This window comes from Bombus huntii, chromosome 8, assembly GCF_024542735.1.
Source record: "Bombus huntii isolate Logan2020A chromosome 8, iyBomHunt1.1, whole genome shotgun sequence".
Lineage (NCBI taxonomy): Eukaryota > Metazoa > Arthropoda > Insecta > Hymenoptera > Apidae > Bombus > Bombus huntii.
The window spans coordinates 9,977,442-9,990,854 of NC_066245.1; the positions used below are offsets into that span (position 1 = coordinate 9,977,442).

At 41.1% G+C, this 13,413-nt stretch overlaps 1 long non-coding RNA gene across 1 annotated transcript in view; it reads right to left on the reverse strand.

Moving 5' to 3' along the window:
* Window positions 1-2,459: 2,459 nt before the first annotated feature.
* The window catches only part of LOC126868343 (uncharacterized), a 129,301-nt gene continuing 118,347 nt past the window's right edge, over window positions 2,460-13,413 (reverse strand). Inside the window, exon 4 of the long non-coding RNA XR_007690584.1 lies at window positions 2,460-3,612. This is a non-coding gene — a long non-coding RNA (uncharacterized LOC126868343). The remainder of the gene's footprint in view (window positions 3,613-13,413) is intronic.

Genomic DNA, 13,413 nt, shown 5'->3' on the forward strand with positions numbered 1-13,413 from the left:
TACTTTACGCTAGGTTTCTATTAGAATTTAACCATCTACTTACTTGAAATATCATCGCGCAATTTGTTCTTCCAGCTAACAGAAATAGGCTGAGAATAAAATTGTCTGTTATAGAAGTATGTGCCGACTAATTTCGGAAAAACGAGTCTCAGTTCGAAGTTCAGTCCCTCGTTTCCGAAATGTATTATTTTTGCGATACTTCTGGTTGTTCCATAAAATAGCATATGCCTCGAATCCTTCGGGATACATATCGAAAGAAGATTCATTAGCTACTGAAGAGTCCATACTAACAGATCTTGGACGAAACACTCACTTTCTCTCTTCTCTCATTGTGTCTAAGGTTTAGACTCTAAGGTGTCTTACTGAAGAGTCCATACTAACAGAGTCATTAGCAATCTACCAACGGTAACAAGATGTCACTTAGAAACCAAACCTGAGTCTTGGCATCAATTTACGTTGCCTAATACTCAATTAGTCGAATCTTCGAGATAAACGTCCGTGTTCGTGGATTTAAAGCTTCGCCAATTGAAGCGAAACGCCGAGTAGCCTAATCGATTCTGCTTATGAAAACGATTTGCCAGCTTGATCGAGCGTTCGGCATTGCTCAAAGGAGGCAAGAGAACGCCGAATACGATCCTGGCAGCGATCGTTTGTGCAGAGAGAAGCGGACGATGGGAATGAAAGCAAGCGTCGATCTGCGAATTGATTCCATCAGAGATCTCCCTTCTGCTCTGTTCGGTTCACGACGTCATCAAAGAACCTTTCACGGGAATTTTCACTTCTGGATTTGCGCGAGACGCGTCAAGTTTCCACGTTCGCGCGTGCCCGTCCATTTGTCCCGTACAAAACACGTTGTTCCTCTTTTCTTTTCACCTTTTTTTTTTTCTTTTGTTTCTTAACGAAGCCACCGTTAATGGACATGCTCTTGCTATTAGATCATTGGCTGAACGCCGGAGAGGGGAACGTTTTATAAGCAAGGAATATTAAATCACATCCCCCGACTAAAGGGGTGGAAAGTTTGCTCGCTACGTTTCGTGTCATCGACGTTGCTATCCGATCTCCCAACTTTTCTGCTCGACGAATAAAAGGGGAATGGATGGAATAATTTACCAAAGTAATGGGTTATTAGCTGATTGCTGATTCTGATGGGGTGGTAAAATTATTCACGATAGTTGAATTAACCTATCGTCTTTTCGTGTTTATACGCGGAATTCGTCTTATCCCTAGTGTAATTAACGGGTATTGAAATATATTACACTTCTATGTAACGCAACTTATTACTTATTTTTATTGAATCACTGTATTAATTAATAGACCGCGGATGTTTATGATTAATAGGAAATATAAAAGGAAATATAAAAGTAGAAAATATATAGAATGCATACAAAATACAAATTTGCAGAGAGATTCACGACCAGTTAATTACGAAGACAAATCCATTTTAATTCTCAAATGGGTTATCCGTATTGTCTAAAAAATATTTTCTATTTGATTGACGTTTGTTCGAATCTAACGCGTACTACGTATGAATTCTTCTACGTTCGTGCGAAATATTCAGCAACGACACCCCGTTTCTCTTCCTCATTCGCGCACCGTACACCCATCAATCGCTTTAATCATTGCACGTACTCCAATCGGCGATCCACGCTCAAAAAGCGGATACAATATCAATCATCTTTCGTAGCGGCCGATCGCAGCAATAAATCCCATTGTTGTCAAACCAATTTGCCGCGATCGTTCTGCCGTTCGATTCCCTTTGTCGCGTTCATTTGTTGCACCCAATCGTGTACGAGCTTTCGTCTCCACGTTAATACAACCAGCGAACATCCGTCCATCGATAAACGAGCTCCTGTACGATCGCTAAACCTTCGATTATCCTAACCGACTCACGAAACAAAATCCTAACACGTTGACTGACTGTTATTTAATCTTTGATTTATCATAACGAAACAGTAGAGTCGCTTATTTTAATATTTGTTTCAAAGACAAAACGAGGTGCACGCAAAATATTAACACTTTGACTGCCACGCCGAAATCACATGTTTCGCTCAGGACGCCTCGGGAGTATTTTTATTATTCAAAGTATATAATGGCAAAATGATAATAAATTGATGATGTAAGACATTCTTCCCCAATGGATCGTTTATCTTATTGGTGGTCACGGGTGACCATTGTGGCGCCTTGGTAACAGTTAATAGCGACGTATTATAAGAAGGCTTCGTTTATTTTAACAAACCATTCGCATTTGTTATTTCGTCGTGAGCAAAACGTGCAGAATATATCGTTGAGACGTGTAGAAGATATTAGTGAACGGTATTTGCTCATTCTATATATAATAGTAAGGTATGTGCACACTTTTAAGCATTTAGAATTATTTTCTAAGATGTGTTTATAATAATATTCGTAGATTAACCCTCAAAGATATGGGATGCAAACGCAGTGCACCATTAGCTGTAAGATTTGTTCTCATTTTTTTTTTTTTTTTTTGATGTTCTAATAAAAATGTTTAATCGTTCAATGGGGCACTTTTTATTTCAAAGTATCTTCTATTTATCGGTTATATTCAGAATTGCCTAATTGTCAATTTTCATACAATTTTTACAATTGTAAGAAGTTCAAGCGCTTCGGTCACCAATGACCACCCTGGCGTTACAGAAAAAACCATGACCGGTTATACATGACCAACGTGGCAGTCAAGGTATTAACGTAATCTAGATATACTTTGAAATAATAAGACTTGGCAAAACTTTGTCTTCTTAGTTGTTCGAGTATTTTTGTAAAATAAAATATGATCTATGTTGATTGAGATAGAGTACACGAACACTTTTGCCAAGTATTTTATAACAGATGCAACTGGCACTTTAAATCAAAATGATTGATCAAAGTAATATGAAAAGTATCAAAGATTTACTGAATTTCCATCAACGTTTCTTTAATTCGAATACCTTAATTAACTTGCAAATCGCCAATGACAAGTCCAGTATCGATCACTATAGTACCGATAAAAATAGTCAAGCACGTCAAATAATGGTTAAACAAATAAATACCTTAAACACGAAGGGCTTCACTCAACGATCAAAGGTAACAAAAATTCTTGGCATATCGATATCGTCTCTATTACCTGACATCGAACGATTGTTCGCGAGTTCCGATATTGCATTCTTGTCGATCCATTTTCCATTCAGTAACCAGGCAAATATGCTATGGATACGAGACGCGCGAGTTTTCCGCCTGGAGAAAGCTGAAAAATCGGCGCGGCAACCTGGTGCAGAGTCAATCCGGGAATTGATTCGCGACGCTTCTGGAAGGCGCGCCTATTCACCAGATTGCTGCGTTCTCCGTGCTCCTCGCCTCGTTTCTATCTTCTTTCTTCGACGCTTTTCACGGGAAACGTCGTCCCGTAGCGATAAATTTCCTCGCGAGGATGCGCCTTTGTGCGGGCCAGCTCGCATGGGCCGCCTCCGCGTCGTCAGCCAGACGCGCTTCCCTCGTGGATTGGAATCGCGTGAAAAATTGTCGATGGATCGACTGAGCGCTTTAAAGACGCGCTGGATGCGATGTTGTTTGAATTTAGCCGATGAGAAATCATCGCGTCGATGTGACGTTTCGTTGCTGAAAGCAGACAAATTTTTATGGTTAGAAAATATTACTCGGTGAATCGATGAAGGATTATAAGGATTCGAGAAAAGTTAGATTTCTACGATTCGTCTCATTAAGACCCAACTTTGATAACTCGAACCTCACAATGGAAGAACTAGAATCACCAATTTTCTAGAGGTTTCGACTTATCGAAATTGGCGAGTAAAAGAGGTTCGACGAACGAAAATCCAACATTCAGAGGCTTTGTACGAAGGCACAATTACGTTCACTTTGTCGGAAAGTCTCAGTATTTTGAGCTTCCTCTTAGAACCCATTTTATTCGACATACGTAACCCCAGAAGTTAAAGACGCGGGAGATGGTGGCAATTGTGCGTTTGACCGACGAAAAACGATTAGCTTCTATGGAATGCACGTGGTCGAAGGACAAAGAAGTTCAGATACGGCTTGTGTCGTCTTATGTTTTTCGTTTTACGTTATTCGAGACAATCCTAACAGCTGGAGGCGTAGCTATATAGGTACCATACACTACGAGCTGCAGAGGCTGCAGCGATAAAAGTTCGACTTACAGGGCTAAATTTACAAAGGACCTGTAGAAGTCTGACTATTCTAAACTCGAGTTACAGAAGTAATGTGTCTGGACACGTGGCAGATAATTCGAGTCAATGTAAGTGTGACGGATGAAAAGAGAGAGAGAGTGCGTTTCGTCCCGGGACTACCGGTGGACTCGTCAGTAAGGCTATGCCCGGTAGTCCCTGCCTTAGACGTAGAGGGAGTCTCGCTAGGTGCGGTATTTGTATCAATCGCTCGTATATTCGACCGCTAGCGAGTTAGACAGACAGACTCGTTGTCGTCGTAGCCCTCTAGTGTTGGCGGTTGGTACCCGCGGCTCGACCTGTCGGCGTCCTATTGATACCGATCCGCCACATAAGTTTTATTTCGACTTCTGCAAGTTCTCGCAGAACGCAAGGAAATGGACAAAATTGTAGTCTTATAGAGGTTTGAGTTATCCAGGTTCCATGGTAATTGGATGTGAAATTGAATATATGAAAATATTAACAGATTTGATATTTGATCATTTGATTTGAAGAAAGGCAGAGAATGTTCTAAGAAGCGTAAATGAAATTTAATCGAGGATCATAACTGATTTCGAGAGCCTTTTTCCTTGCGATTCTTACGATGAAATCGGTATTACGATGTGCGACGCTAAAGAAAAAACGAATTTATAGCACTGGAAGCAGGAGTTGGAGGGGAGAAACGAAGAAGGCGACTATCAAAGATCTCTTGTCAGGCGACAATGTTGCAAAAATCAGCTCGATCGCTGCACTCAGTACAAGTGGACGCATCTTCGATTTATAGGCGCGTTCGGTTGAAAAATGTCGGACAAGAAAACTGAACAACGAATAAACATCAAGTTTTTTGTCTTTTGCATGAGATTGCATGTCTCGTGCGCGTGTTTTTGAATCAAAGAAGTCCACCACTTTTCGTCGACAAGAAATGTAAAAGCGAAAACGACGCTTCTCGATCTGCATCGCAGAAAATGATTTACAGAAATCGTTTTGAACGCTGACGTACGATGGTGCATACGGCTGTGTGTCAAGTCGAAAGAGAACTACGTCGAGGCGATCTTAGTCGAATTTTTCTGAATTTCTTTAATAAAAGAAGGTACAGGCACAATCTCATTTTTTGTCGCACATTGTATGAAAAATATTCAACGTCAGTTAATAATTCAAACACTACAGTCTGAAACAAAACAGGAAGGCTTCCACCTTTCGATTTTCTATATTTCAATCTCTCATCCTCACCACAAGTACACTTGAAGCTCCATCACTAGCGAACACGGTTTCCTACACCCTTGGAACGACATATTCTCCGGTTTCTCCACGCAGACCCAATTAACTTCCACTTTTCCAACCCTATTTTCTCCGACGACACCTACCCAACCGCGTTTATCAACGGTATGAAACTCCCTCTCGTGATACCCCAGGACATTCTGAAAATCTCGTGCAAACGGCTAGAAATCTGACCAACGCCACACGCGACTAGAAAAGATTCCAAAGAACCCACCTCGACTCTGTGAATGGGGATTCGTTTCTACCCTTCGCACGGTCTCCTTTTTATCCGCGCTTTTCAACTTGGAAAACGTCGTTATACACGATAAGTTTCGCGTTCGAGAGTCTCGTCGTTCCGGTTTCACCGATTTGACAGGTGAAAAGGGACGACGAGTAGGTTGTTCGTTTCGAACAGCCGATAATGACGTTGCATGGTCTTTCGTCGCGCGAATAACTCGATCTTCCGTGGGGAAACTAACGTCGACGCGTCTTTATCGCGCTGAATGGAAACTGCGTTCCGGGAAATTCATTTAAAACGAGCGTCGCGGAGAATCATGACGCCAAGTAAGATTCCCTGCAAGTTCGGTCTTTGGCGACGTTTAATGATTTCATGCTTCGCTGATAGCTCGTCTCTTTCGACGATTTTGTAAAAGCCACGAGAAGAGCAGGAAGCCGAAAGCTCAAAGCACGATCGTACAAGACGATGAAGTATGATAAGGATTCAGACTTGTGATGACTCGCGGTGACGGGAATTTTAAAAGGATACACCGAATGGCGAAAGGTTAGAGGATGGAGAACATTTTCAATGGAGTGAATTTACTTGAGAAAATATGTCTTTGCATCTGGTTCATTTCATCGTTGATCAAAATTTAATGGAATATTTTCTGAAAAATATTTGAACAAAGTCAGGCTCGAAAAGCGTTCGAATGAAGTTAGCTGAGAAAAAGGAAGAATCTTTCTAACCGATTCGTTCCACTTTCTCTTTTATGCTTATCTATTAGTCGAATGTTTTGTTAAGAAATCCAAAATTAGATTGAAGAAACGTATGAACGAAGCTAAATGAATTTATGTGGAGATTTTTAATTCGATTCGTTGGAATATTTCTCGAAAGAACGCAAAGCTCCGGCTTAATTTCCAAAGCGCGAATACTCGTAGCCGACTTAATTACGCGAATCGTTAGGGAAACGATCGCAGACGAAGCGTTCTCAGGCTCCTAATGAAACTCTCATACAAACAACAAGACGATCCTTTTCCAAAAGGAAACGGTCTACCACCCACGGGTTTCTACAGTTTTAAGCCATCGCACCGGTGTTCTATTTCATCCGTCGAAATTGTTTCCACCGTTTACGCGTGCGATGCAGGTTCGCGAGCCTCGTTATCACTAGTAACAGGTTATCATCTTAATTAGACTGTTAACAGGCAGAGGGGTCGTCTCTCGAGCAGAGATCGCGTTTCCGCGAAGCCAATCTCGGGTGCATGGTTTCCAGTGAGTCAACCGAGGACTCCGCCTCTGCGGCTTCAATTTCCAAGCGATCGTCTCGCCTTTGCCGGATGGATGAACGCGTTTCTGGCGACGTGGATCACGTCGGTGACCCGAGACCAGCGATCGAACTGTCTCGATTAGCTGGCCGGTAATATCAACCGATTAATGTTAACGATCAGACTGATTAATGTTAATGACCTAGATAGCGATTGAGAAATATGTAGAAGTATTCTGCGTATCTCCGGATAAACAGGAACCGACGAGCAATTAGAGCGCGCGATTGGAAAGTTCAGGTTCGACATAAACCTAATAGATAGCATTCCTTTTAGAAAGATAATTGCAAAGTAATTCTTGGATATTCTAACACTTTTTATGACATTTAAAATTATAATTTTTTTTTTTGTTTCATATTATTTTGTCAAATTACGTACGATCCATTTTGTTTCGTTGAGATATACACCGTGACATTTCACAGACTTGGTTTCACGTTTGTATGAATTGGAATGAAATATTTCATTGCACGATATTATTCTGGGAAATCTCTACGTTCAGTTTCCGCAATATTTCTCTCTTGCAATTGTAAATTCTGAATGATTATATGCCGATAAATAAAGATCTGACGTTGTCAAGAAGCACGATTCGTCATTCAGCGAGGGATAAATAAAAAGTATGAAATGTTCTGTAAATTGCGGTTGAAGAATTGAAATTTTTAAAGAACCTATGAAACTGAAAATTGATTCGAGTTTAATCTTCGTCGTCGTGTTGCGCGAAGAGACAACGTGGATTTCCAGAAACGAAAATTTCCTGACCACGAAAGCCTAATTTCAGATTGGACAGACGGACGGATGACATTTGCATTTCCATCAGAAGTTCGAGATCCGGTTTCGTTGCATCGGCCCTCGCGGACCGTCGACGGTCACTGATTAAATTGGAGAGTCGGGAAAATCAGTGCATCATGTCTGCCTTCGTCGAAATTAAGGGGAACTGAGCGCTGGCCGTATCGGAAACGCGTTTCGCCGCGATTAAGTGCACGTAGGTCTCCAAATGGAGGAAGAAGCTCGTGGAAAATGGTAATTGAATCGTATGGTAGAGAGGAGCACAAGATATACCAGATGAATAAATGCATATATTAAATGTTAGAAATAATCACATCTATCAGGTATATTCAAAGCAAATTTATATCAGACGAATATTTTCGAAAATGAATAGAAGTTCTTTCTTTTAAATTTTGCAGAAACTTCTACGAAAGAAAATATTTTAAAAGAAACTCAAAGAAATATTCCAAGAAAAGTATAAACAGATATCTCATTGCGAAAGGGAAAAATATTCTGTTAGGATAAATATTGGAAATAAATAAATTTCTGTAGAATATTTTCCACCTGCAACGCTTGTTATTCTAAGAATAAATTTGTCGGAGAAGAGTCAGCGTTGTGTTATAACGAAGATACGGCCTGATACAACGAGTATGAACACTACCGATTCGACAATCAACATTAGACACTCGCAACACTAGTGATAATGGTCTTAGGTTCGATAGCGAATCCACGGTCAACGGGAGGGTAGGTATACTTGCTCTAACTCAAACGTGTACTACTCCCTTCGCCGATGAAATCTCGAGAAAGAATGAATTTTCGTCCCAATGACGCTACCGAGGCCAACTATGGTGGGGTGTCTAAGTACAAGATCCTCGGATCGACTTCGCTGTCGATTGGTCGATTTGAGAAAAAAGCTGCCTGTCCGTTTGCACACATCTTAATTGCCGAAAAACCCCCAGACTTGTGCTGTGTACGTGCCTCAACATCAGGTATTCATTGTCCTAAGGAACCGTTTTACTGTCCGATACCTCTATGGGTAGTTCCTTTAATGAGGGTCATGACACCGCTCCGCACCTTTGCTAGACGGAGCGCCCGTCCCGTTGACCGCGGCTACGTTCGGCGACTGAGCCCAAGTTTATTATCACAAATCGCAAACAAGTACAATTGGGCAGAATGACGGCAAATTTTTTAATTACAACTGTAAACTTTAATTACGATTTTACGGATTTTCCCGGAGTTCCAGGGGAAGGTCCGGTGTCCTTCCATCTCCGACAAATTTATATTCTAAACGCTTTGTACCAAATTTCTTACAGAACACCTCACAGTAACTGAAACCGGAGCAATAACGAAACTCGTAATATTAAGTTGTCCGGGAAGTGTCTTTCTTCCGCAAACTTTCTTCCGTCTTTTACAACAGTGCATCTTCGTACAAACGTGAAACCAAGTCTGTGAAATGTCACGACGTTTATCTCGACAAAACAAAATGGATCGTACGTAATTCGACGAAATAATATAAAACAAAAGAACATTGTGCGTCTATTATTTCGTCATAAAACGAAAGAAACTTTTCAGACAACCTAATATAATATAAAACTCCCAGATTTCTAAAACTTAAAACCTCCGACTCTCAACAAGATCGTTAAAGAAATGTCAAGTACACGACAATTCCTACAAACGTTAAGATTGCAAAACGTCTGAAAATTTGTGAAATCGTTACAAGAAATGTATTGGACCAGGTAACAGAGAACAAAGATCATTCCCAGGCTGACAGGCAGCATCTTTCACCAGACGACAAACAAATAGTCAGTCGTAAAAACAGTCTCAGTGGGTTAATACGGTGTCGCTGGACCGGTTCCAAAGGGCGAGTGTGATGCAAATGAGCTGGGACCCCCCACGAAACCCGTTAATGAGACGATTTAGCCACGAAATCGTGGAGCAACCTCGCGACCGGTGGAGATGCTGCATTAACACGATATGACAGCGAGATAGATGTAACCCCTGTCGGAGTCGTGAAGGCGTGATGTTGCCACTGCCTCGACAAAAGGCGCAGCCGTGTTAAACGCGACATAAATCTTCCGTCCAATGGTCTCTCGTCTCTCTGACGAGAGTCGAACTAGTTTCCCAGTAGGTATATATACAAGTCTCTGAGATAAGTCTTGCGCGATTCTAACGACTCTGAAGGGACGTTGGGACTGTGGAAGCTTTGTGTTATACGGAAAGAAAAAGGAACACGTGGAAAGGGGATGAAGAGAAACTTGAATCGTTCGATAAGCATTATGTTGATCTGATATTATTTCTGACGTTATCGTGGAAATATATTTGGGTTGATTCTTCAACGTACACACAACAGATATTTTAAGTATATTTTCGAATTCTCTAATTTATAAGCAATTCATTCTTTTCAACGGTGGGAATGATCGATTCATATAGTTGACATTTACGACTCGTACTATGATGTCGAAGATTTCATGCGGATCCCAATATGGTTCGTTTACAGTTCCTTATCTCGAGATTATGTCCTTTCAATAATTTTTTCATTCTTTTGTCTTTCGAAACTAGAACTATACGCAAAACAGATATATAGCAAAGATTCTTTCTTTCGTTTAAAAGGAACGATTCACGCAAGAAAAGCTATAATATTTGGCATATTTCTTCATAATGATAATATGCTGCATATTCATATTACAATCTGAATTTCAGATCTTCTAAGATTAAGTTCCTTCGTTCTTCTGTTGCAGCGTTGCAGTAAAAATAACCACGTGTCTAATAAACCAGTTATCTCTATCTCAACCAAGAAGAATTAAATTAATAAATTTAATATATTTAATAAAAATTTAATAAATTCCCAAACGCGAGTGGTTTTCTTCGTTTACAGCAATATTCGATCAGCTACCATGGTATTGCCATGAAACTACATTTAGGTGCACGTGTCGCGACATTTCCATCAAAATTCGGCGTCGACGATAACGCCGGCCTAGGAAAGGGGAGCGTCGTAAAGGGACGAAGAGGAAGGGCGTTTCGATCGGGCGAGACGGATCTCGCGAAAGTTTCCACCGGAAACCGAGAGACAGCGCGGCCGGAACAAGAACACGGGGAAAGAGAAGAGAATCGTTGCTGCGAGCCTCAACCGTCGCCGACGAAATTATATGCGGAATCCGTTCCCTATGGAAACGGGTTTCTATGGGCTCGTGCGAAATACCGGGTGTCTTGACAAGAGCAATTTATCATGCTCGATCTGTATTTGCATACGTCGTCAAAGGTCCCCGTCGCTTATGCCGGGGACATCGCGTAGTCGAGTGCCTTTTGAAATTCGCGTGTTTGCGAATACTCCTCCCCGCTTTACCCCTCTTTACCCCTCTGTATCTCCGCATCTCTTTATTTCACTACGCTTCCGCGTTCTCCCTCTATGTCACCACCGTCACCCTCTTCGTTGCGAAAAACGTCCTCTCCATCGAACGTATTACGAATTTTCTATCGTTCTACTTAATTTCGTTTCCCTTATCTCGGCTAATAGGGTTTTAACTGATACGCGAACGTTACATCGAATCCGCTATCTTACACGCGAAAGCCACCGGTGAAAAATCGATGATTAGCCATTTACGAAAAAGAACGCTAAATTTCTGTAAATTCATACTTCGATGGAAATAATTTAAAAAATGCAACCCACATGGAAAATTGTTGCACGTGTTAAATATTATAAACGGTACTGTACTTTGAACTAACCACAGTTTTATACAGGGTGCTTGGTAACCGGTGGTACAAGCGGAAAGGGGGTGATTCTACGCGAAAAAAGAAGTCGATTTTCTCGAAAACAAAGCCTCAAACGAAATATTTTTATTCTATATTTTCGATTTCTTTTTTCGCGTAGAATCACCCCCTTTCCACCCTGTATATCTTTGCGTATCACGTGTATTCCGTGCATCTTCGATTTTCCCATAAACGCATAAGAATACACAGTCCAACGATCACAAAGCTTTATGGTATTTTCGTATAGCATACTATAATTTGCTGTGACCATTTAGAAACAGCTTAAAAATTCCCCTAAGATCAGAGCGCGTCCCGATCCTTTTTTCATCGGTCGATGATCGTATTCGCTCTTTGCACTCAACATCTCTATTACGCTCAAACTCTGCTGCGACTCGTTTCGTTGGTCAGAACATTCTGCGATATATCTAGGCTCGATGATCGCGTATTTGAATCGTCAAAGACCCTTCTTCCCCTTGTGGATCGTCAGGTGTGCAGTTTCGAAAGAATCGCGAAACATCGTGATGCCTGTTTTGGGAACGGGCTTTGCCTCTGTTCGAGGCAAACGATGCGCAAGATATGAACTCGTTACGAGAACCGATCGTAGTCGAGGAACCTGATCTCGCAGAGCGACGAGGGATCATCGTGGCTGGCCAGTCTTTTCACTCTCTTAAACCGCGTGAGCTTCGCGTCAGAACGAAAAGGGTGGTCCGTGAATCTGAGCAGGATGATACGTTCCACTGTTCAGGGTTGATGTATTTCTAGCGTGTGTTTATAAGGAAGGATATTGAATTAAAAGCAACGTAAATTCGAGGAGATTAGATCTTTCGCTTACGATGGTTATTGCCGTGTAATGTTGCGTGTAATGCTTTCCGAGTTGAAAGGCGGTTGAGATGTAATTGCTTTAAATTATATAGTAAACAGGAGAAACCATCAGACCCATAAAAATGACAAATTTCAAGTTCTCTGCTTTTACAATTTTCTAATATCCAGGTAATTTTGATGAAATTAATTTCAACTTTTATTGAGATGGAAATATGATTAACGCGTACCTCATCGTATTACTTTGATTATTATCATTTACATATAGTACGTACATTATCGACTGTAAGTATGTAAGTACCGATTCAATACGTTTCACGATTTTTATTTCCTAGACATCTTATTATAAACATATTATCGCAGTATATAATTACAGTGGTTGCGTGATCCTTTGCAAGTGTATGAATTTCGATCTTCGGATGTTTCATTTACCAGAACACGTAAAGCTGTAATCTTAAAAGCTAAATAAAGCAAAATTTGACGTTTTCCCAGTAAACGTAATTAGTAAATATCCTAATACCTATAACGCACGATATACAACACAATATACGTTCAAGTGCCAATCGAAGATCAATAGTATTATTATCGAACAAGATATTTCTGCACGAAACTAATCTTTTAAAACACGTGCATTTAATAATAAATCGTCGCGAATCTCGCCGAAGAAACAGGATATTCAGCAGCGAAGCCGTCCTTAATAGCGAGATATTGGACATAACAAATCGTCGTGGGACGGTCGGGAGCCGCCATTAATCTTCGATCACCGTTGGCTAGACCTTCAATGGTGGCCACGTTGCACGAAGGATCTTCATTCGTGCACCCTGCAACCTTTCGTTGACCAGTGTCCAGTTTCGTTTCCCATTCAAGTACCTCGAACGAATCGGGATTACGATTGTCACGCCTCTCGTCGCTCGAGAGAACGTGCTGCACAGTCCTCGATACAGATAAGTCATGGCTCGCCGTTTTTCTCCTTTTATTTCATTCTTTTAGAACGAGATGACGAGACCCTCTCAACGGACATCAGCGTCGCTAATCTCGCGGGACAATTACTCATTTACATGCTGTCCTCGCTGTGCTGGACTTCTTCCGACATTTCTGCCTGCTGAAACGATTCAACGAC